This window comes from Crocuta crocuta, unplaced genomic scaffold (genome assembly GCF_008692635.1).
Source record: "Crocuta crocuta isolate KB4526 unplaced genomic scaffold, BGI_CrCroc_1.0 scaffold19, whole genome shotgun sequence".
Lineage (NCBI taxonomy): Eukaryota > Metazoa > Chordata > Mammalia > Carnivora > Hyaenidae > Crocuta > Crocuta crocuta.
The window spans coordinates 2,528,079-2,550,781 of NW_027551565.1; the positions used below are offsets into that span (position 1 = coordinate 2,528,079).

Consider the following 22,703-nt stretch of genomic DNA (forward strand, 5'->3'; position numbering starts at 1 on the left):
CTTGTAATTTAAAGATTTACATTATACCAGAAAATATTTTCTAAATTTGTAAACAGGTAACAGAAGGCACAGAGGAATAAATAACATAGAAATAAAAATACAACAAAAAGCAAAATGTCAAACTTGAATCCAACCAAATCAATAGTAACATTAAATGTGATGTATTAGTCAGTTCAATTATATGCTGTCTGGATACTTTAGACTCAAAGGTACAAATAGGATGAAAGTAAAACGAAGGGGAAAAATATCCAAATTGCAATCATAAGAAAGCTGGAATAACTATACTAAAATCAGAGAAAATAGACTTTAAAACAAAACTCATTGCTAGAGCTAAAAAGGGACCTTTTATAATGATAAAAGAGTCAATCCATCAAGAAGATAATAACAATTATAAACATATATACAGTTAACAACAGAAGCCCAAAATTCATGAGGCAAAATCACAAAAATTAAGAGAGAGCTAGACAATTCAACAATAATACTTGGAGATTTTGATAACTCACTGACAATAATGGATAGTACTAGAGAGAAGATCAATAAGGAAATAGAAGATTTGAACAACACTATAAACTAAGTAGACATAACAGACATTCATAGAACACTCCACTTAGCAACAGCAGAATACACATTAATCTCACGTATGTGGAACATTCTCCAGAGTAGACCATATGCTAGGTCATTAAACAAGCCTCAATAAATTTAAAAGGTTTGGAATTATAAAAAGTATGTTCTTTAACTACAATGGATTTACATTAAAAATAAATATCAGACAAAAACTTAGAGAAATGCACAAATATGAGGAAATTAAAATATAATTCTAAATAACCAGTAAGTGAACAAAGAATTCATCAAGGAAATGAGAAAATACTTCTAGGTAAGTAAAGGCAAAGCACAGAAAACTAAAAATTATGAGATAACCTAAAGAAGTTCCTGCAAATACCCATTTAAAAAAGAAGAAAGGTAAATAATTCATTTTAAAAATGGGCAGGGGCACCTGGGTGGCTCAAGTCATGATCTTAGGGTTTGTGGGTTCAAGCCCCACATCAAGGGAATAATATTCTGACAGCACAGAGCCTTTTCGGATCCTCTGTCCCCCTCTCTCTCCGCCCCATCCCCTGCTAGTGCTCTGCCTCAAAAATAAATAAACATTTAAAAAATGTAAAAAATAAAATGGTCAAAGGTTCTGAGCAAACTTTTCTCTAAGATACACAAATGATCAATAAGTACATGTAAACATGGTCAACATTATCAGTTATTAGAGAAGAGCAAATCTAAATCGTAATAAGGTACCACTTCACCTTCACTATTATGTCTGTAACAAAAAAGACTGACAATAATGTTAGCGAAGATGTAGAAAAATTGGAAGCATTATCCATTGCTGATGGGAATGTAAAATGGTGCAGCCACCTTTGGAAACAATTTGACAGTTTCTCAAAATGTTAAAAATAAAGTTACACATGAACCAGCAATTCCACTCCCAAGTATATGCCCAAGAGAATTACAAAGATAAATATATACAAAATCTTGTGCATGAATTTTCATAATTCTTAAGTAATTGCCAAAAAAAATGAAAGCAATTCAAATGTCCAACAAGTGATGAATGGACAATAAATACGATATATCCATAAAGTATGATTTTATCTAGCAATAAAAAGAGTGAAGAACTGATGGTTAACTAGTGGTTAAACTGTGAAAATACCATGAATCATTGAATTGTACACATTATAGTATGTGAATTACATCTCCACAAAGAGGTACTATATTTCATTTGATAGATCCGAATGCAATTAGATCTAGTTTTAAATTTTCTATTCTTTTTCATTGGTTTATTTAATCACAAATACCACATTTTTTACTGCAGAAATTTTATATGTTTTGGGGTCTGGTATGGCTAGGTTGCCTTCATTGTACTTGCTGTTTAGGAGTTTCTCAACTATGCTTGTTTATTTACTTTTCTTTTTGAATTCTATAATCCATTTGCCTAAATCCAGAAAAAATTCCATTAAAGTTGTTTTTATTGGTATTAAATTTGTGGGGAGTAAAAAAATTGATTCTAGGGAATGAAAAAAGCAGATCTATAAAACTTTTGTCAATTCTGGGCAGTTGGTATGTGGAAAACAGCTGTTGCAGCACAGTGGAAAAGAGAGAAAAGTTTGGAGAAATCTAGATTCAGATTTCATTTTGACTCCTCATTAGATGCGCAAACTTGAAGAAGTTGATTAATTTCTCTACCCTCGCATTTTCCCATTTAGAAAATGGAGATGATACTGAAGATGGGGGTTGTTTTAGGAATTAAACCTTCACAAGTGTGGGTTTTTCTTGTTCTTTTTCTTTTTTTCTCTGATGCACACTTAATACCTGGTCTCGTGCCTGATCCATAATGGAAGGTAGAGAATTAAATATCTATTGAATAAATCATTGAAATATCTGTCAAAATCAACAGTTTATAATGGGTAATCAAATGTCAGTCCTCTTTTTTATTTTAGAAACAATGCCAACATTAAATTTATAATTATAATATTAAAGTACTTCTTTTGGCTTTTCATATTATTGAAATATTTTGTATAAAAGCCAAGAATGAACACTTTTCTCTATGATATAATTTACAATGAAAGCTTGATGAGTTTGTCATTCCTTTTTTTTTAATTTTTAATGTTTTTTAAAATTTATTTCTGAGAGAGAGAGACAGGGTAAACAGGGGAGAGCCAGAGAGAGAGGGAGACACAGAATCTGAAACAGGCTCCAGGCTCTGAGCTGTCAGCACAGAGCCCGATATGGGGCTGGAACCCATGAACCATGAGATCATGACCTGAGCTGAAGTCGGACGCTTAACCGACTGAGCCACCCAGGCGCCCCTGATACTTTAAAGCATATATTTTCAGTTTATATTTTCTTTAAGTTTTATATTTACAATAGCACTAAGTCATCGCTTACTGGAAGTAACTCCTATAAATAATAAATTAAAAGTAGATTTACAGAGGTGTGGGTGGCTCAGTTGGTTAAGCATGGGCCTTTGGCTCAGGTCATGATCTTATGGTTGGTGAGTTTGAGCCCTGAGTTGGCCTCTTGGGCTCTGCTGACAGCTAACAGCCTGGAGCCTGCTTCTCTTTGTCCCTCCCCTTCTTGTGCTCTCTCATTCTCTCTCTCTCTCTCTCTCAAAAGTAAATGGGTAAATATTAATTTTTTTTAAAGTTTTAAAAGTAAACTTAGGGGAAAATGAAGAGAAAGGGCAGTAAGTCATATCCATAATATCCATATGCATTTTAATTTGCAGTTAGAATAAACTGAACAACTAGTTTTGATTAAACCAATTTTTATTAAAAAAGCATTTTTATCAGTCTCATTTGTTCATGAGTGGGGTTATGGTTGTTAAATAGCAAAATTTCTAGAATAAATGATTGCAAAGAAAAAAAACTACTATTCAGTGAACTGGTGGCAAGATTAGAATACAAAATGACAATATACTTGTGAATAAGATTTTGCTGAATCTTTCTTTCAGCATACTCTCAATATTCTCTCTCTAAATATATATTTAGAATGTTATAAATATGTAGCCTAATTTTTCTAAATACATATGTAATATATATACTAAAAGAGACAGAGAAAGACAAAGACACAGAGATTGTTAAATTACCATGAACCTCGTTCCATCCTTGGACAGACAGGTGCAGGGTAGAAAAATGCGTATTGACCGGCGCCTGGGTGGCTTAGTCGGTTAAGCGTCCGACTTTCGCTTAGGTCATGATCTCGCGGTTCATGGGTTCGAGCCCCGCGTCGGGCTCTGTGCTGACTGCCAGCTCAGAGCCTGGAGCCTGTTTCAGTCTGTGACTCCCTCTCTCTCTGGCCCTCCCTTGCTCATGCTGTATCTCTCTCTATCCTAGAAATAAATAAAACATTTAAAAAAAATTTAAAGAAAAAAAGAAAAATGTGTATTGACATATTGATAGAAACTTTGGGTTTCTGACAATGATTGCTGGTATGGTATCTTTAATAATCCATAAAGGTTGGGGCAGTATGTGTGCATTAATGGAAGCAAGATTGTCTTCCTTTAATTAACTGGAATAGTTCTAATGATGTTATGGAGGGATGCCTGAGCTAGTTATAAATGTAGTTATTTTTTCTTCAAAATGTCCAAGTTATTTAGATATTAACCAACACTAGTTGTTTAGACACAGGCCTCCTTGCAGGCTTTGGCTCTTCTAGCATAAAATTTTCCCACCAGTGTTTCTCTTTTCATCCTCCTGTTTTCTTGGAATTATTGTTATAATGACACATGCATATGAGTAGGTACATATTTTTATCAATATTTATTGTGGCATGGTAGAATGTGTAAATCAAGAAAAGGCAAATTCAAATTTTAGCTTTACTATTTATTAACTGAATGACTTTGGCAAATCATTTAATCTCTCTGAACGTCAGTTTCTTCATAGGTAAACCAGCAGGTAATTTCTTCACTACAAATTGATGGTTATAAGTTTTATGTCAACAAAGTTAATGTCTTCTAAATTCCTAACACAGTGCTAGATACAGTAAATACTCAATCCAGAGTTATTATTTACATTATCATTATTTCATCTCCATTTGTCATAATATGAAATTAAGTGACTAGCCTCCCTGGAAGGATATATAGGTAAGAACTGCTATGTGTGTGTCTCCTTTGGGAAGTTGTTTGATTGATAGGAAATCAGGTTTCTGCCTTCTAATTCGTCAGACTTTCACATTGCGAAACTCACTGCCTCATTCTCACCTCTCTCCTCCCTGAAACATTTTGGCACAGACCTTCCAGGAGGCTACTGTGACTACTTATCTAGATGCCCCTTCTCAACTTCCTTTACTTGTTACTTTTCAGTGACTTGATACCCAAATTTTGCAATGCTCCAAGGGTTAGTTCTTTGACTTCCCTTGTTTCTTCACTCTTCCATTGGGATCCTTTTCATTTTCATAACTTTAGGTACCACTATAATGCTGATCACATCCTGTCTGAAGGCTCAGCCCAAACCTCACTCCTGAGCTTCACACACAAGTATCCAACTGCTTACTTATCTCAGTTTTTTCATTCATAAAATGAGTTTGGTATTACTGTTCTTTCTGCTTTCTGACTCATTTTTATTTTGATGACTAAAATGAATTTGTGAATGATATTAGAAAACTCCAAAGGTGACTCAAATATGAAGCCATAATTACCTTGTAACATTTTTAATATATGAAATACATTATTTAAACACTGTAATAACTATATTTGGTGATTCAAAACTAAACTAACCTGCTAACTAGCATTTTTCAATAGCTTTATATTTAGATGTGTTATAGTCATTAAGCTTTCAGGTACAATTTTCAGGCTCCTACAAAGATGCTGTTTTTGGGCATAGTTGGTGCACAAACCGTGTTAGCATCTTTCTTGCTACTGCATGTATTTACTTTATTTCCTTTTTCTAATTCACTATAATATCAATGCGTTAGCTTCCTTATTAAAAGTTAAGAATGTCAGAATGAGTAAAAACAAGATGAAAATAGAAGAATTCCCATTTGGATGAGCCATGAAAGTGACTTAAAGGAAACAAATAACATACATCTAAACAGTTAGATGCTGACAGAAATAAAGCAGGATAGCAAAGGACTTGCGCTGCAGAGGAGATTCTCAATAATTAGGTGGACATGAGGACCCATTACATTGATGAGAATCAGTACTTATAAACTATAATGCTTGCTCAGTGAACTCTAAGTAAAAGATTTACACGAAGATTTTTTATTGCCTTGACAATGGGAATTTTCTTCACGAAGGCTAATCTGGATAACATCTTTGTAGAGTGCCTAACCTGAAAACAGCAGGGTCTAGTATTGAAACTTCATTATGGTACCATTCCCCCATGAGTACCAGCCTATCATCTGATACAGGTTGATTGCACTGTACCCCTCTTTCATGGAGAGAACAGGAATTTGGCTTCCTTGAAATAGATAGTTGCTATACATATAGATCTGTTTTTTTCTATTTGTCATGTTTTTGCCATGAGTACCATCACAGCTAGGACACCAAGACTGATATAGTCAACATTGTTTTTTTATAGCCATATTCACCTCTCTTCCACACCTCTATTCCTGTTTCCTGAAATAATCAATAATCTCTTCTGCATTTCTATAATTTAATTTCAAAAATGGAATATAAATGAATATCATATGACCTTTGGGGAATAGCTCTTTTCACTCAGTACAATTCCCTGGCAATTAATCCACATAATTGCATATATCAGCAGTCCATTCCTTTTTATTGCTGAGTAATATTCTGTGGTATGGATTCATCACACTTTCTTTAACTGCCCACCTATTGAGAGTCATCTGGATTGCTGCCAGTTTGGGACTGTGAGAAGTCCTGTATAGGCTGTATGAATATAAATTTTTAGTTCTCTGGGATCAGTGCCCAAGAGTGCAATTGCTGGGTCATATGGGAATTGCATGTTTAATTTTTATAGGAAACCACCAGACCATTTTCCAAAGTGACTGTATCATTTCCCATTTCACCAGAAATATATAAGGGATGTAGTTTCCTTGCACTCTCCACAGCATATGGGGTTATCACTTCTTTTTAATTTTAGCCATTCTGATAAATCTGTATAGTGATATCTCATTGTGATTTTAATTTGCATTTCCCTAATAGTAGAGACATTGAGTATATTTTTATTTCCCTATTTACTATATGTATATCTTCTTTCATAAAATGTCTCTTCATAGCTTTTGGCCATTTTCTGACTGTTTTCTTTCTTCTTTTTTCTTAACTGATGAGTTTTGAGAGTTCTTTATGTTTTGAGAGTTTGAGATACTAATTCTCTGTCATATATGTGGTTTACAAATATCTTCTCTGAGAATATAACTTTTATTTTTATCCTTTTACTAGAGTGTTTCAAAGAACAAAAGGATTTAATTTTGATGAGGTCCATTTGTCCAATTTTTCCTTCTATGGTTCATGCTTTAGAGGTCAAGTTTAAAAATCTTTTGCCTAGACTTAGATCCCAAAAGGTTTTTTCCTATGTTATTTTCCTATTTTATAGTTTTTATTGTACATTTAAGCCTGTGATCTATTTTGAGTTAATTTTCATATGTGGTCTAATGAGGTTTTTTTTGTTTTGCTTTGCTTTGTTTTTTCCTATGAATGTCCAATTGTCCCAGTACAATTTGTTGAAAAGGCATTTTTATTCCATTGAATTTTGCACTCTTTTTTACTCGTGTCATATTTGTCTATATGTCTTTCCCTCCACCCAATATCACAATATTTTAATCACTGTAACTATATAGTAGGATTTAATAATGGCTAGTGATACCTTCTACTTATTCTTTTTCAAGATTGTTTTAGGTTTAGTTATTCTATGCTTATGCCTTCCAATATAAATTTTAGAATAATCCACAGATCTTTAAATATTTTGTTCACCACCATGGTACCTCACACTTTAACAAAGGATTTACTGTCTTGCCATTTACTTTTGTCATACAGCAGTGGATGGCATGATAGCATGGGGGAATGGTCCATTCAAGACACAATTATGCAGTGAGTTGGGTAACAGAAGTCCCTTTCCTACAAGATGTAGTATAGTCATATAACTAGCTACCAGTATATGGCATTGTTTCTTTGTTAGCCAGAAATCATGAATCTAGAGCCAAGAGGTAGAAGTCATTATTGCCCCTCTCATTATTATCATTATCAATCTCTTACAAAATTTCTGCTTCTAGTCCTATAACTTTGAATTATATTGATTTAGAGGGGTTAGTTAACAGATAGTATACGCTTTCATGAGGAAACATAATATTGATCCCATTGAACTGGGTGTTAAGACTGCCATCTGGCCATTTGGAGCTTCTAGTCCCTCTTTACCTTCAGGCAAAGAAGGTGTTTACTCTATTAGCTGGGGATCTTTATCCTGATTATCAAAGAGAAATAGTGTCTGTGTTTCTTTTTTTAATGTTATTTATTTATTTCTGAGAGAGAGAGAGAGCATGAGCAGGGGAGGGTCAGAGAGAGAGAGAGAGAGAGATACAGAGTCTGAAACAGGCTCCAGGCTCTGAGCTGGCTGTCAGCACAGAGCCCGACGCGGGGCTCGAACCCATGAACCGTGAGATCACGACCTGAGCCGAAGTTGGACTGTCAACCGACTGAGCCACTCAGGCGCCCCTAGTGTTTGTGTTTCATAATGGAAGTGAGATCTAGTCCTAGAAACTAGCATTCTTGGAGTGCTTTGAGCTCATCCATACTACAGAGAAGACAACTAAGAAGTAAGTTCCTTTATCAGTGAAGGTCTGAATCATAAAGAGAGATGTCCTTTTGTGGGGCTGGCAGAGAGAAAAGACAACATGGGCTAGGTACCATAAAACAAGGCTATAGTGGCCAACTACAACTGCATAATCAAATGCAAAAATGAGGATTAGAGTAGCTATTCATATATTTTCCTTTAGCTTTATTATGTTGATATTTGTAAATATTAACGAATCTTTCTCATCTCTTCTTTCCCTACTGTTTAATTTAAAGTGTATTGGTAGTTGTGAATCTAATATTCTTTAAGTTGAAGGATATCAAAGGGGAATTGTGGTTTTACTTGAGGAGGAATGAGCATTACTTCAAGATGGGAACAGTGACTTGTGGGAGTTGGGGGTCTTCTCTTTTTAGGAGATGATGAGTCTGATATAAGAGATTGTTGCATTTAGGAAGGTGGAAACATGTTGTTTCTGTTTCAGTTTATAAGTTTCAGTATGGCTGAAGAGTATGTGTGAACACTGCATGGCTACCAAGCAACTGGCACTCATTTGGGGCCCTCTCTTTTCTTGTTTTTGTTTGTTTGTTTATCCTGAGAGGTTCTTTCTGATCAGTGAAATGGAAAGAGATAATGTAAGTTATGACATTTGATCTTGCTTCCTGCCTACCTAGCTCAGTGAAACCCTACCTGGTCATGATCTCTCCACAGACACATTGTGACCCATTTAAGCCTTCTCCAGGACCTGAAGTTCAGCCAGTAGCTCATTTCTCTGCTTCCCCACTTGCCAACATATAGAACCACAACTGTAACATAAGCCTGAGACAGTCCATGGAAGGTTAGGACTGGGACCCATCCCAGTGAAAGCCCTCAGGTTTGTAGGTTATATAAGACCTATAAAAAAGAAGTTGATTGGGATACCTGGGTGGCCCAGTCAGTTAAGCATCTGACTTTGGCTCAGATCATGATCTCACACTTCATGGGTTTGAGCCCCGCACTGGGCTCTGTGCTAACAGCTCAGAGCCTGGAGCCTGCTTTGGATTCTGTGTCTCCATCTCTATCTGCCCCTTCCTTCCTCATACTCTGTTTCTCTCTCTCTCTCTCTCTCTCTCTCTCTCTCTCTCTCTCTCTCTCTCTCTCTCCCCCCTCAAAAAAAAATAAAATAAAAACAATTTAAAAAATTAAAAAATATTTTTTAAAAAAAACATGAAGTGGATCAGAGGGTTCTATCCATTTAGTGAATTAACTTCCTCGTGTTCTTTAATTACCAGTGACTTGGTATCTGGTTATTTATCTGACTGCCTTAGGGGAACACTGACTCATGAGCAGCTAGAAAAGAAGGAAGCTGGTAGAGTTGACAACCAGCTGGCATATCTTGCAGGTAGCTGCTGTGTGATAATGCGGTGGATACAAGTGTGCGGCATTCTGGTTTCTTCCCCTTGCGTTCACCTGGTGGTCCTCTTCATCTGACTCACAGATGGGAGCCGCCATGCGCTGGAAGGAGTACAAAATCAGAAACTAAAAGAAGCCACATTATTGGCTTAGAATATTAAAATGAATAGTCCTGGAAAGATATGAATGGAGATGAGATCTGGCAAAACTGTTTTTTCCCCTGTCTTTCAAATATGTGAATGTCCTCTGAGCTGGGAAAATGGGGGCTGCCCGATCCTCCTCCTTGGGACTAAAATAAAGAGTAATAAAACAATGCATGGATCTGGGCATTAAAGGGATAAGTGTTCTGGTTCCTCCTTGTTTTCCTTTTCCTGTGTGGGTAGTAGAGTAGAACTGGCTGTGTGAAAGCATAGATGGAAGTATGAGTACAGCTTCAGAGAGGCCATATCCCCTAAAGAAATAGTTGAATAGCCAGATATTTTCTGGTGCGACCAAAAGTGGCCTACATTTGGCAGTTAGCACTAGAAGGTGAAAAGGATTCTGGGAGGTGGAAGATAGGGTGGCGTGGACTGTGAGCTGCAGGCCAGATAGTAGATATTGCCTCCTCATGGGTCTCAGTGTGGGGGAATTAAAGACTATGAAATGTGTTCCTCTTGCCCATTAATTTCACACCATTAAATACGCTCACAGCAGAGAATCAGCCTCAGGAAAAATCCTCCATGACTGATTTGCAGTAAGAGAATAGTAAATTTGAATAGTTTATTACAAGTGACTAGATTAGTTTTTCTACCTTCAGGTAGAGATGGGGGACTCAAAATAGAAACCAAGTCCATATATAGAGAAATAAAATTAAATATCTGCACACCTGATAGATACATCAGTGAATATATGGTGTGCTTATGACCATTGTATCCTGTTCCAATCTTTCTCGTGACCTCTTCTTGTTTTAGAGAGAAATGGCAGAAGTTAGTTTTCTTATTTTCAACTGATATAAAATTTATTTTAGTGATAATAGAATTGGAAGAGTAGTGATTTTTAAAGCTTTTAAATGGACCTTCCCCAAAATGCTAGAATAACATGCATTTGTAATGAAGTAATATGATTATTTGAAAAGAGGTTTTGTAATTAGCCCTCTGTAATGCTTTACATATTTTAAAACACATGTATTATTTGGAAGAGATTTTTACTTCATAATTGGTATACCTTAATTTGTCAATGTCTCCATAAGGAGCTTATAAGAATGCTACCATTAACTATGACACATATATTTGTGAACTTGATGTTTTTAGAGAAGAAAGTTACTTTTTTGTTTTATAAATCATATATTATTATTTTTACTATCATAATTATTAATATTCTTCTGACACTCCTATTTCAAGAGCGTATGAGGTGATTCAAGAGTTCAAAATCTTTCTTTGAAAAGAAGTTCTTATGAAGAAAAAATATGGTGAATTTAACAAAATAAAACAGCAACTGAAAACAATAACTAGCATTTTCCAAGTAATGTATAGAGCAGGAATTTCCCTTCAGGTGCTGTTTCCTTAGATGACTTAAAAGTAGTTGATTTTATTCAGTTTCTATTTCTTTTCATAAACAAAATTATGCAAGTATTTTGCTATGTTATTTTAACTCATTTCTTCACTAAAGAACATCTTCTTAGGTTTTTTGTCCTTCAAAGAATGTGTTTTTCTAAAATGCCCTAAAGAAGCTCAGGTCCTTCATTACTGTTTTATTTTGTTTATAAATTGTTAGCTGAAAAGACTTTCTTGTAGCACTTTTTCTGGAAGAGGAGAGTTTGCCTGCAATGCAACTTGTAGTTGCCAGAAACCACATATGTACCTACAATGTAGATACAGTCAGATATTCCAAAATTACAGTCCTTTGAGACCATATTTACTTTACCAAGGAAATAATTTTTTTACTTTAACTCACATTAAAGCCTCATTCTATGTCAGAAAGACAATTATTATAGTGGACAGCATCTCGTCCGCCCCTTGATCATTTCAGTAGTATATGTAAGCACATACCCTACACTAGCTCTTGATTAGTCTGCCCACAGATGAGGTTCTTTCCCATTTTTCAATCATTTAGAGACCTAAGTTGAACATAACACTCAGTACAGAGGAAGAAGAGGAGCTGTGTTAGGTCCATTTTTTAACCATTAAGGAAGGTTGTTTATAAAATGGTGGCTCATGAGGAAGAATAAATGAGCTTTATTAAAATGAAGGAAATTGCATGTTTCTAAAAAAAATCTTAAATAATTCCAACAGTGGAGGAAGCAAAATCACCCCTAGGCAAATCTTCATAGATTATTTATGCTTTTGGAAAAGAGCCATTCAGGCATCTGACCATCCTTGATTAATAATGAATGTGGTTTCAGGACCATCACAGCACTGGATTGTGTTACAAAGCCAGCACTAATCATTTGGAAGAGAAGCAACAAATGTAATTACTTTATAATCAGTCTAGATCAGCCAATGATGGCTCATCAGATGAAAGTGTATAATATAACCATAATTTTATAAATTGGCTTTATGCAATAAAACATACAATACAACCACATTAGGTTCTGCTCAGTGATTCACAGATAACCTTGATGTCAACCTCTAAAGAAGTGACCATGTTTAGAGAACCTTCAGAGGGGGCAAGTGACTGAGGGAATGAGGAGGTGATCTCAACAGAATCAGAGTTAGTGTGAGTGGATATTTTGAACCTAAGTTGGATTCCATTCTTCTCCTCTTGGTTCCCCTGAAGAATGCTATTCCTGGTCTATAACATCTTGCATCCTTTATCAGTGATTATCACAGAGAATATATAAAACTGACCTCAGTGGCTGAGTTTGCATTTATCTTCTTTTCTGTTCACATGAACAATTCATATGTCATAAACAGCACCATCTCTCATATCTTGTGCTCTCTGCAGGTCCTCTGTGGCAGAGATATGTTTAGATAGAGCTGGAATTTTTGACATTTTTACATGATCAGTATAACCCTGGTAAATCTCCATCTATTGAAGTGGGTCAAGTCCAGAAGGATGGGATCACCTATCCTGGTACCCAGGCACTAAGAGCTCAATTGCACCTTGATGGAAAGAAAGAGTACATGTATACATTAGTCAGTTCATGTTAAGAGACTACAAATTTGGAGAGACTCTTTGGGGGAAAAACTGACCACTGCAAACTTCAGGAAAATGTTGAATTTTCAGGTTTTCTCCATCCATCTTTTCTTACAGTGGCTCTGCAACTACTATAGATGGAGATTTTAATCCTGGCTCTGCTAAATATTAGAGAACTTTCCTTGGGAGAATCTCTAACCTCTCTGTGCTTCCACTTCCTCCTCTACAAAATAGAGATAATAATAAATTTTATCTCCAATATTTATTGAGAGGATGAATTTAACTAATACAGGTAAACAGCAGTACTAGGCATTTTATGTATATATTAACATTAAGTATAGATCCCACAGCCAACAGTGCAGTTTTATTCTAACCATGTTTTCTTTTGGCAACTGATTTCAATACTTTCATCTATGAATGCATATAAACCTTTTTGAAACACTATCAATTTTCCCTTTGTACCACTGATAAAAGGAATAAGTGCCTCAGTTTCACTATACTCAATTGTTTATTTGTAGTGCCTTCCAAAATGAAGGTTCTCCCCTTTTTCTTAGTACTAAGTACTTAGTATCCATTTGTTAAGTATCCATCTAGCTAGTCTAATGTCCTAGTCATTTCTTTCCATGTCCTCAAATGGGAAGTTCCATACTGCTTACTTGTGAATTTACCCTTCCTCATGCCATATCTGTTTATTTATTTTTTTAATCTTTTATACACACACACACACACACATATAGTTTATTGTCAAGTTAGCTAACATACAGTGTACACAGTGTGCTCTTGGCTTCAGGAGTAGATTCCTATGATTCATCACTTACATACAATACCCTGTGCTCATCCCAACAAGTACCTTCCTCAATGCCCATCACCCATTTTACCCATTCCCCACCTCCATCAACCCTCAGTTCCTTCTCTGTATTTAAGAGTCTCTTGTGGTTTGCTTCCCTCTCTGTTTGAAACTTTTCTTTTTATTTTCTTTTCCCCTATGATCTTCTCTTAAGTTTCTCAACTTCAACATATGAGTGAAAACATATAATATCTGTTTTTCTCTGACTGGCTTATTACACTTAGTATAATACCCTCCAGTTCCATCCATATTGTTGCAAATGGCAGGATTGCATTCTTTTTCATTGCTGTATTCCATTTTATATATATATATTATATATATATATTATACATATATATATCTTCTTTATCTTTTTTATCTTTTTTATCCATTCATCAGTTGATGCACATCTGAGCTCTTTCCATAATTTGGCTACTGTTGATAGTGCTGCTATAAACACTGAGATACATGTGCCCCTATGAATCAGCACTCCTGTATCCTTTGGATAAATTCCCAGTATTGCCATTGCTGGGTTGTAAAGTAATTCTATTTTTAATTTTTGAGGAACCTCCACACTCTTTTCCAGAGTATGCCATGTCTATTTAATCCCATTAGCTGTGACATGGACTTTTAGCAAACAGCATATGATTCCATATATCAATGCCCCATGCCTTGGGAGAATTGATTTTCAGTTTTGAAAAATAAAACAATTAAGACCCAATTCAATCTCAAGGGAATATAATTTAGTATTATTGCTCTTTTCTTATATAATGTGCAGATATATTTCAGGACCATACAAAAAATGTCTAGAAAGGTCAGAACATTGAAAAGCATAATAACTGAGTTTATTTCCTCTCTTTTTAATGTACAGTGAAGTTATTTTTCATTTGATTAAACCTCTAGTGTCTACTGAACTTACAGCCACCCAGAGAGAACATTCTAAAAATTCTGAAAATATCCCACGTTTGAGATTGACTTTATTTCTAGGGCTTTCTCAATGCACAAATTAGAGTTTGGGGATGTTTGTTTCTTTTTAAAATACAAGTTAAGAAAAGGTGTTTTGTTTTGTTTTTTTGCCTATACAAAAGATATCTGTGCCATGTAGATCAGCAACAAACAAAAGAATACAGTGTCAGTATCCAGTCAATGGACAGCAAAACATGTCTTTATAGATATTATATACAATATAACATGTCACAATTGAAATTTTCAATATTTCTGTCACATTATGGACTAAATATCTATTGGCTATTTATCTTATGATGTGTTTATATAGCTTTTATTGACATAATGTGTTTTACAAAGCATGGAAAATATTCCACGACATTTTATTTCTTAATTAAGTTACATGGTAAGTCGTAGAATGCAGAAATTCAAGCAAATTGAGGTTTTTAAAAAGGTCATTCATTCTTTTTTATTAAAAAACTGTAAAATGGTATAAAAAAGTCCAACCAGCCCTCAAAGAATGTAAACTATTATAGAGGATATAGAACATATGTACAGGATATATGGAATTAAGACATAAGACAAGAGATGTAAGTGTCAGAACAGACGGCTACCTAAATGGTAGGGAAATTCGAATTGGGGGGAGATTATGGGCAGCTTTTTTGATAAAGAAATACTGGAAGACTCCATGAGGGAGGAGAAAGCCATGATATGGATTTGTAGAAGCATGCAAAGGGCACTGAACCGAGTAGAGTAGCATACCCAAAGTCAAGGAGAACCTGTAGTTCTTTTGGAGAAGAGTAGTTGGCAATAACTGTCATGTGTTGAGGGTCCTGGATACCAAAGGGAGGAGCTTGAGCATGATTCTCTAATCAGTGGGAAGCCATTGGAGACCTTTGATGAGAAGTATGATGTGAGAAGATGGATGATTAGTTCAGCCGTGGTATTTGGAACAGATTGAATAAGCAAGGGGCAGAAGGAAAAGAACATTTAGGATGACTAAAGAAAGGAAAGGTAACTATTATTATTTATGCTTGCTACTTTCACATCATCTTGTTTACTATTCTATACAATGTATCTGCTACATGCGAAATAGCAGTATCAGCACAATTTTGTACACAAAGATATTAATGCTCAAACTTGAAAAGTAGTTTGACAAAGTGTGAGGCTTTGTGGAATGTTAGAAACAGTAGATTGTGAAATCTGAGGAAGCTGAGTTCACAGTGTAGCTTAGTCCAGCTAACTTAGGCTGGAGACATTGTGGGATTTCTCAGTGCATCAGTGACCTCTTTTCCCCTGTCTCCCCCTCCCCCCACTAATCTGGAAACACCTGTCTTATGGAATTGTTATGAGAACTATATGAGAAAAGATGAACCAAAGACACCAATGTTTTAGAGGCTCAACATTAACTTGTCCAAGGTCACACAATTGGAATGAAGTGGAGCCAGAAGTCAGACCTACATCTTTTTCCACTAAACCAAGTTCTCTTCATTGTACCACTCTGGTGAAGGTCTAGTGGGTAAGAAATACGAAAGTGGAGCAGGGGAGTGGCAAAGAGGACAGACACCCTGATGTTAGAAAGGTAAGATCACAAGAAATTGACAATGGACCCAGTAGATTGTAATGTGCCTTTTGCACAGACCTTTGGAGGAAACATGTTCTAGAATTTGTAATGGACATAATATTGATGCCAGGACACCCTGGTACACTGTGAGCATTGTGTAGAATGCTCAGTGATGCCCTCTAGGTCACAAGGGCTATTTGGTTTTGTTTCTAGTTTAGCCCTCTGTGTTGCTTCATGTAACTATGAAACTTTATATTTCATTCATGACAAAATTTTGAAGGATACGTTTTTAGATGGTGGGGTCACTTCCTTCCTGCAGCTTCCTCCCTGCTAGGAATCTGCAGTGCCTCCTGTACTCCATATGAAAGTCTTATATTTTTCTATCAGTACATTGCATCTGACTATTTTAAAATAGATAATNAGGTCACTTCCTTCCTGCAGCTTCCTCCCTGCTAGGAATTTTCAGTGCCTCCTGTACTCCATATGAAAGTCTTATATTTTTCTATCAGTACATTGCATCTGACTATTTTAAAATAGATAATGAAGAGGTGCTTTGGTGGCTCAGTCGGTTAAGCGTCTGACTTTGGCTCAGGTCATGATCTCATGGTTCATGGGTTGGAGCCCCACGTAGGACTCTGTGCTGACAGCTAGCTCAGAGCCCGGAGCCTGTTTCAGATTCTGTGTCTCCCTCTCTCTCTGACCCTCCCCTGCTCACGCTGCCTCTCTCTCTCTCTCTGTCAGAAATAAATAAAACATTAAAAAAATTTAAAATTGATAATGAAGAACTGATACTTGATATGAATAACACTACAGAAAATTTGACAGTGTAGTGGCTCATGATGTCAAGGACAATCACTTTCTCTCCTCCTACTCTATCCCCCCCTTTTTAAAGCACCAAAGTGTGCTTTTATTGTTAAGGGGAATTATCTTTGCACATCAAATTAAAGAATTCTTCAACCACTTTCCTTTGCTCAAAGGAGTCAAGACACAGCATATAATGTGGTAATCTGGTGTACTTTGGCGATATGTCAGCCCTCCGTCCCTCNTGCAAGCTGACAAGGGCTTGAATAAACAGGTCTAGAATAAGAGGCAGAATGGGCTGAAATCCTCCCTTCCTTCACATGAATGCCTCCCAAAACAGAGCCCTAGCCTAACTATTAAGAGAGTTTAATTATATGTCTCCTACATCTTGTTTTGCTCTACAGAATTAGTTAAAAAAGAAAGGAAAAGGGAGAGACAGAGGGAGGAAGGGAAGGAGGGAGGAAAGGAGGGAGGGAGGGAGGGAGGAACAAAAAGAAGAAAGAAAAAGAAAAAAGAAAACGGACAACCAGATCGCAGACAACATTCCACTGCAAACTTGATTAAAGAAATTGAATTTCCTACCCTGAGACCAGTCTCTCCATTAGCAGAATAGTACAATTTTATTTAACATAATTTGAAGTTTTTTTTTTATATTCACAAGGACTGACATTTTACATAGTATTCTTCCTTGAGAAAAACAAAGGCTGATGACATATTTTTTGACTAAAAATTATCCCAGGAAAATAGATGTTGTAGCAAGTTTTCTCATAATCAACCAAACTCACCTTTCATAAAGGGACCTTTAATTCAGTGTCTTTGCAAAAGCCTCTCCCATATCCAGGAATAAGTTCTTTGAAAATTAATTAAAGGCAGATATGGAGTACATTTAACTAACTTGACCAGCAATGCACCATTTTTAGTAGGCTTAGTTCTTGATTACCATTAGGCTGGTTTTGTTTTCAGGTAGGCCTCAGATTTTTGAGAAGTTTAATTTCCCTGTTTTCTTTACAGCAAATAGACTCATAATTTACTTCTTATGTATTGGCTAGTATACTTGATATCATGTGCTATTGTAATAAATATGAGTCCCCTGTGATAGTTTTGTGTGTATACACACACACACCAAACACATACATTTACATTTGCATACATATATTTACATATATATATTTCTTATTTGGAGGCTTTGTTATTTTGGCTGGATATTTGAGCCTGAAAAGCCCATATAATAGACTATGAAAAGAATCNGGGCTTGAACCCACAGACTGTGAGATCATGACCTGAGTCAAAATTGGACACTTAACCCACTGAGCCACCCAGGCACCCCAACCATTCCACCTTTTTAAATCAAGGTCCCTTCATCTTTTGTTTCTAGAAGATAGTGTAATTACACTATGTTGTACACCTGAAACTAAGGTAACATTGTGTCTCTACTATGCTTCAATTTAAAAAAAAAGGTAGTGCTATTAAGTGAGATAATTTGACTAAAACTCTTGAAAAATCAAGAGGTATTATTTAACAAATAAGACACTAAAGCTTGTAAGTGATTGCAGCTAATAAATTATCCACTGTAAATATGAAATCTCTGCTGTATAATCTTTGCTGTTTTAAAAGAAATAATTTCCATGGTAGAAAATTCCCTTTAAAAGAGACTTTCAAAGGGGGAAAATCTAGTAATTTAGGCATTTAGCATCATGGAGATATATTTCCTGAAATTCAAGGACAGAATGAGTAACATTTTCTTAGAATTTGTGCACAGTTCTGGTTACCATGGACATACCAATTCAAGGTTACTTAAAAATAAGCAACACGAAAAATCAACACAAAGCAATGAAGAATATAAATGATTTTGCAAATATGTTGTAACTCTGGCATCCTTTAGTGAAGACCTATTATAATCTCTTTGACTTTGTTTTGACCTCATTGTACATATATATGTATGAAAGAAGTTTCTGTAATGCTGTTAAATTGCTGTCTCAACAGAAGATCATGAAAACTCCTAATGTCTTGTTTGGAAAATTCCTCCTTAATTTGTTTAAATATGAATCACAATAAGATAAAGAGGTAACACTATCACAATCATGGTGGTAACTTTTATGTGAATTAATTCATTTTTATTCAGTTAACTGATACACACTGAGTACCTAGCAGGTGGTAAGCACCTTTTAAATATTAAATCTTCAAATATAAGTAAGATTATGTTACATAATCTTCAGAAGCTGGTCTAGTGGAGGAAAAGGACATAAGAAATATAACTGCTGTGATACGATGAATGCTATGAGAGATCTGCACAGAGCCATGGAACACAGAGGACGGCTAGATTTGGACAGGGGAGGGAGGAAGGAAAGGACATGGTAGGCTTCCCAGAGGATGTGCTATTTGACCAGAGTAGGTAACATCAAAGACACATCAGAAAAAATAAATTGGTTACAATTAAACTGTCAGGTGTTTTTTGTGCCACACTAAGGAGTACTTGTTAGGTCTTGTCCATAAACAGAAGCTAGTAAAGATTTAAAAGAGAAACACTGATACAAATATGTTTTAGAAAGGTGAACAATATGAATGGATTAAAAGTGTAAGATAGTGTCAGGCACCCGGGTGGCTCAGTTGGTTAAGCATCCGACTCGATTTGAGCTCAGGTCATGATCTCACAGATTCATGAGATCAAGCCTTGAGTCGGGCTCTGTGCTGACAATGTGGAGCCTGCTTGGGATTCTCTCTCTCCCTGTCTCTCTACTCCTCCCTTGCTTGTGCTCTCTCTCTCTTTCAAAACCAATTAAAAAAAAAAACTTAAAAATAAAAGTGTAAGACACTGGAAGCAGGGAAACTAGTCAGGATGACAAGTTCAGGTAAGGGATGGTGAGAACTGGAGGTAGACACTATAGTTTATAGAAAGCAGGAGAAATCATACAGCCTTCCTGGTGACTAACTGAATATGATAAGAAGAGAGACAATCATAGATGAACATGGTTTCTAACACCATATAGATAAGTACAAAGTGTTCATGGTACAGTCTGTAATTTTTGTCCTAGAATGTTATGGATAATTCGGAAAAAATTATTGACTAATGGAATTTTGTTGGGTACGGAAATAATTCATACAAAGCAGATGTTATCTAGATTGTAACTTTAACCAAGATTTTATTAGACCAACATCCTTTTTTAAAAGTTGGCAACATGAAAGTCTGTCCTAGTTTGAAGAGTTCCAAGTTTCAGAGTAATTTAGAGGCTGAGTCTAAAATGGTGATGATGTTGATTCTGGAGACAGTCATTTGGATACTCCTATAGGGCACCCAAATAAAATATGAAATATACTGCAAAGCATCAGGGCCTTACAACAAGGAGTTCCATAAGAGAATGAAATGAAGAAACTTAGCTGGTAGTATTCTATATATCAAAAAATATAAGCTAGACAGGATGGATGTGGCAAAAAACCCCACCATTACACTTTATAATGCACTGACAATTCCAGAGAGAGGTTTTATGAAAAACTGTGAAAATGTTTTTCAATATAGAAAAAAATTCAAACTCAGGAGATATCTTCAAAATGTAGTATCACTCCCCAAACTAATGTCATTGCCCATGTTTCTACTTCTCTAATTTTTCAATTAGTTCCATCTTCCTACCAGCTCCATTTCATCCCATTTTTTGTGTTGAGCCAGTCATCGGTGAGACATTCTTAACCACCTTAGTTTTTCCATCTCCAGCCTGATGAGGGTCAACATTTCTTAACTCATTGGTATGAAAGTCTCATTGCTGACCGCTCCCACACGTCTCTGCTGCTGGTTAGATTCAGAATCAGAATCAAGTGCCTTAGCAATGATTATTTCTGTTGCCCCCTGTACTCCATCTCTACTTGTACCTTGCCTCTTATTTTCCAGACATGAACTTCTTACCTGACCCCAAATTTTTGTCATTTTCTCTTCCCTGGAATGCAGTTCTTCTTCTTCACAGCCTGGAGCTGTGTCCCTGAACCAATTTGAGTGCCTGGAAATCTAACTTTCTGTAGAAAGTTATTCTGGACAATAACTGGAAGCTTCTGCCCCATGATTACCTGACCCTGGGCTCTGCCCATCTGTTAGGACCCTTAGCCCCCTACTAGATGCCACCTACTTTCTTGAATTGTGTTGAGTATATTTGTGCTGTCTCTTCACCACACCTTCTCTCTCCAGCTGTCCACCATTGCTCAACTTTGCACCAGTGCATTCTTACCCCCTGCCTGACCTGATCCAGTTGATCAGAGATCAGATCCAGTCCTGGCCCTGGTTCTCTCTTTCTCTTTACCTTCCCTAATTTCCAAGAAAGAGACTTCAGGCCTTACTGTACAGTCAAAAAGATGAAAGAGGCAAAGACTGAAGAGGAAAGAGACAGAGAGAGAAAAAGTAGACCTGCCACTTGTAGTAAATTGTAAGCATACAATCACCCTTCTTACCCCACTTTGCAGCCCTAGGTGTGCAGTGATGGAAGCCAGAGCCATCCCCACCCCCTCCATAATGAATGTTTGCATTGGTCAAGACCCAGAAGAAACTATGGAGGCCAAATAGGGAGCATTTGTGAGCCTGGCCTCTCTCTTATCGGATAGATAGGAAACCCTGGTCCTTCACTCATGACGTCGTGGAGAGTGTGGGCAGCAGGAGTTCCATGGAAACATACCAGAAAGCCATTTTCTAAGCACAATTCTGGTTCTGTTTCATGAGGAACAGTCCTTTATACTTTAAGCTAATTATACATTCTTGAATGTTGTTTCAGGGTAAGCATGGAAAAAGATCAACATGAGGCTCATAGTGAGAATAGATGAAGCCCACCAACTGGATAGGGAGTAGAGGACTTGATAGCTCAATATTGACATACCTAGTTATCAAGAATGTAATTGACATAGTTTTGATATTTTTGAGACAAGTAAAGATGACTAAGGGCCACTGGAGAACATTTTTTTTTTCTTTCTTATTCAATTAACAGATAACTGTCTGTGACTGGTCTGCTAATAGAATGTTCTCTTGGATGAATCTTTATCTAAATGTGAAAAATTATAATTATCAACAAAGCTGAAAGTTCTATTCACTCTTTTTAAATTACTTTTTAATTATACATAAGAACATTAATATGTTATCTATGTGAAAAACTAAAAAAAAAAGATAAGTTTAAAATGCCATTTAATCATCTCTATCCTATTTACTTTTGAAACTACACAATTTCTTTGAGTTATTTCTTGTGTTTTCTCTTCACAATTATTTTTTTACCCAATTGGTATATTACACAAAGTGGGCCTCAAGGACATCTGGAGAATTAAATGTTTGCCTTTTAAAGATTATTTTAGGTTTGCCTTAGGTAACCTGATTTTGACTGTTCTGTGATCCTTTCTGGTAATTTGCTTGCATTGCAGCTCTGTGGAGGGAAACGTCAGAAAGGCAGAGAGAGATGAGATGACAGCTCACAGCTGGATATTGTGTTTGGGCTCCTTTCCAGAAGTAAAAGAATTTATGAAGATGATATCTTTGCTAAGAAAGGTATGCAAAGACATTCTTTAGTTGACAAAAGTCTTAACTTGACTACTGTATTTGTCTCCTATGGCTGCCTTACTGAAGTAAAGTGACTTAAAACAACAGAAACTTATTGTCTCACAGTTCTGGATGCTGCAAGCCCAAAATCAGGGGATTGACAGAGATGTTCTTTGTCTGAAACCTGTAGAGAATCTTTTTTTGTCTATTCCTGGCTTCTGTAGATTGTTGGTAATCTTTGGCATTCCTTGGCTTGTAGATTTATTACTTCAATCCTCTGTCTTCACATAACACTTTTCTTGTGTCAATTCATATTATTTTCCCTTTCTG

The 22,703-nt window shown here is 36.0% G+C and overlaps 1 long non-coding RNA gene across 1 annotated transcript in view; it reads left to right on the forward strand.

Moving 5' to 3' along the window:
- Positions 1–22,376, forward strand: part of LOC144219979 (uncharacterized) — a 278,731-nt gene extending 256,355 nt beyond the window's left edge. The window contains exon 3 of the long non-coding RNA XR_013331565.1: positions 22,259–22,376. This is a non-coding gene — a long non-coding RNA (uncharacterized LOC144219979). The remainder of the gene's footprint in view (positions 1–22,258) is intronic.
- The last annotated feature ends 327 nt before the right edge of the window (positions 22,377–22,703 follow it).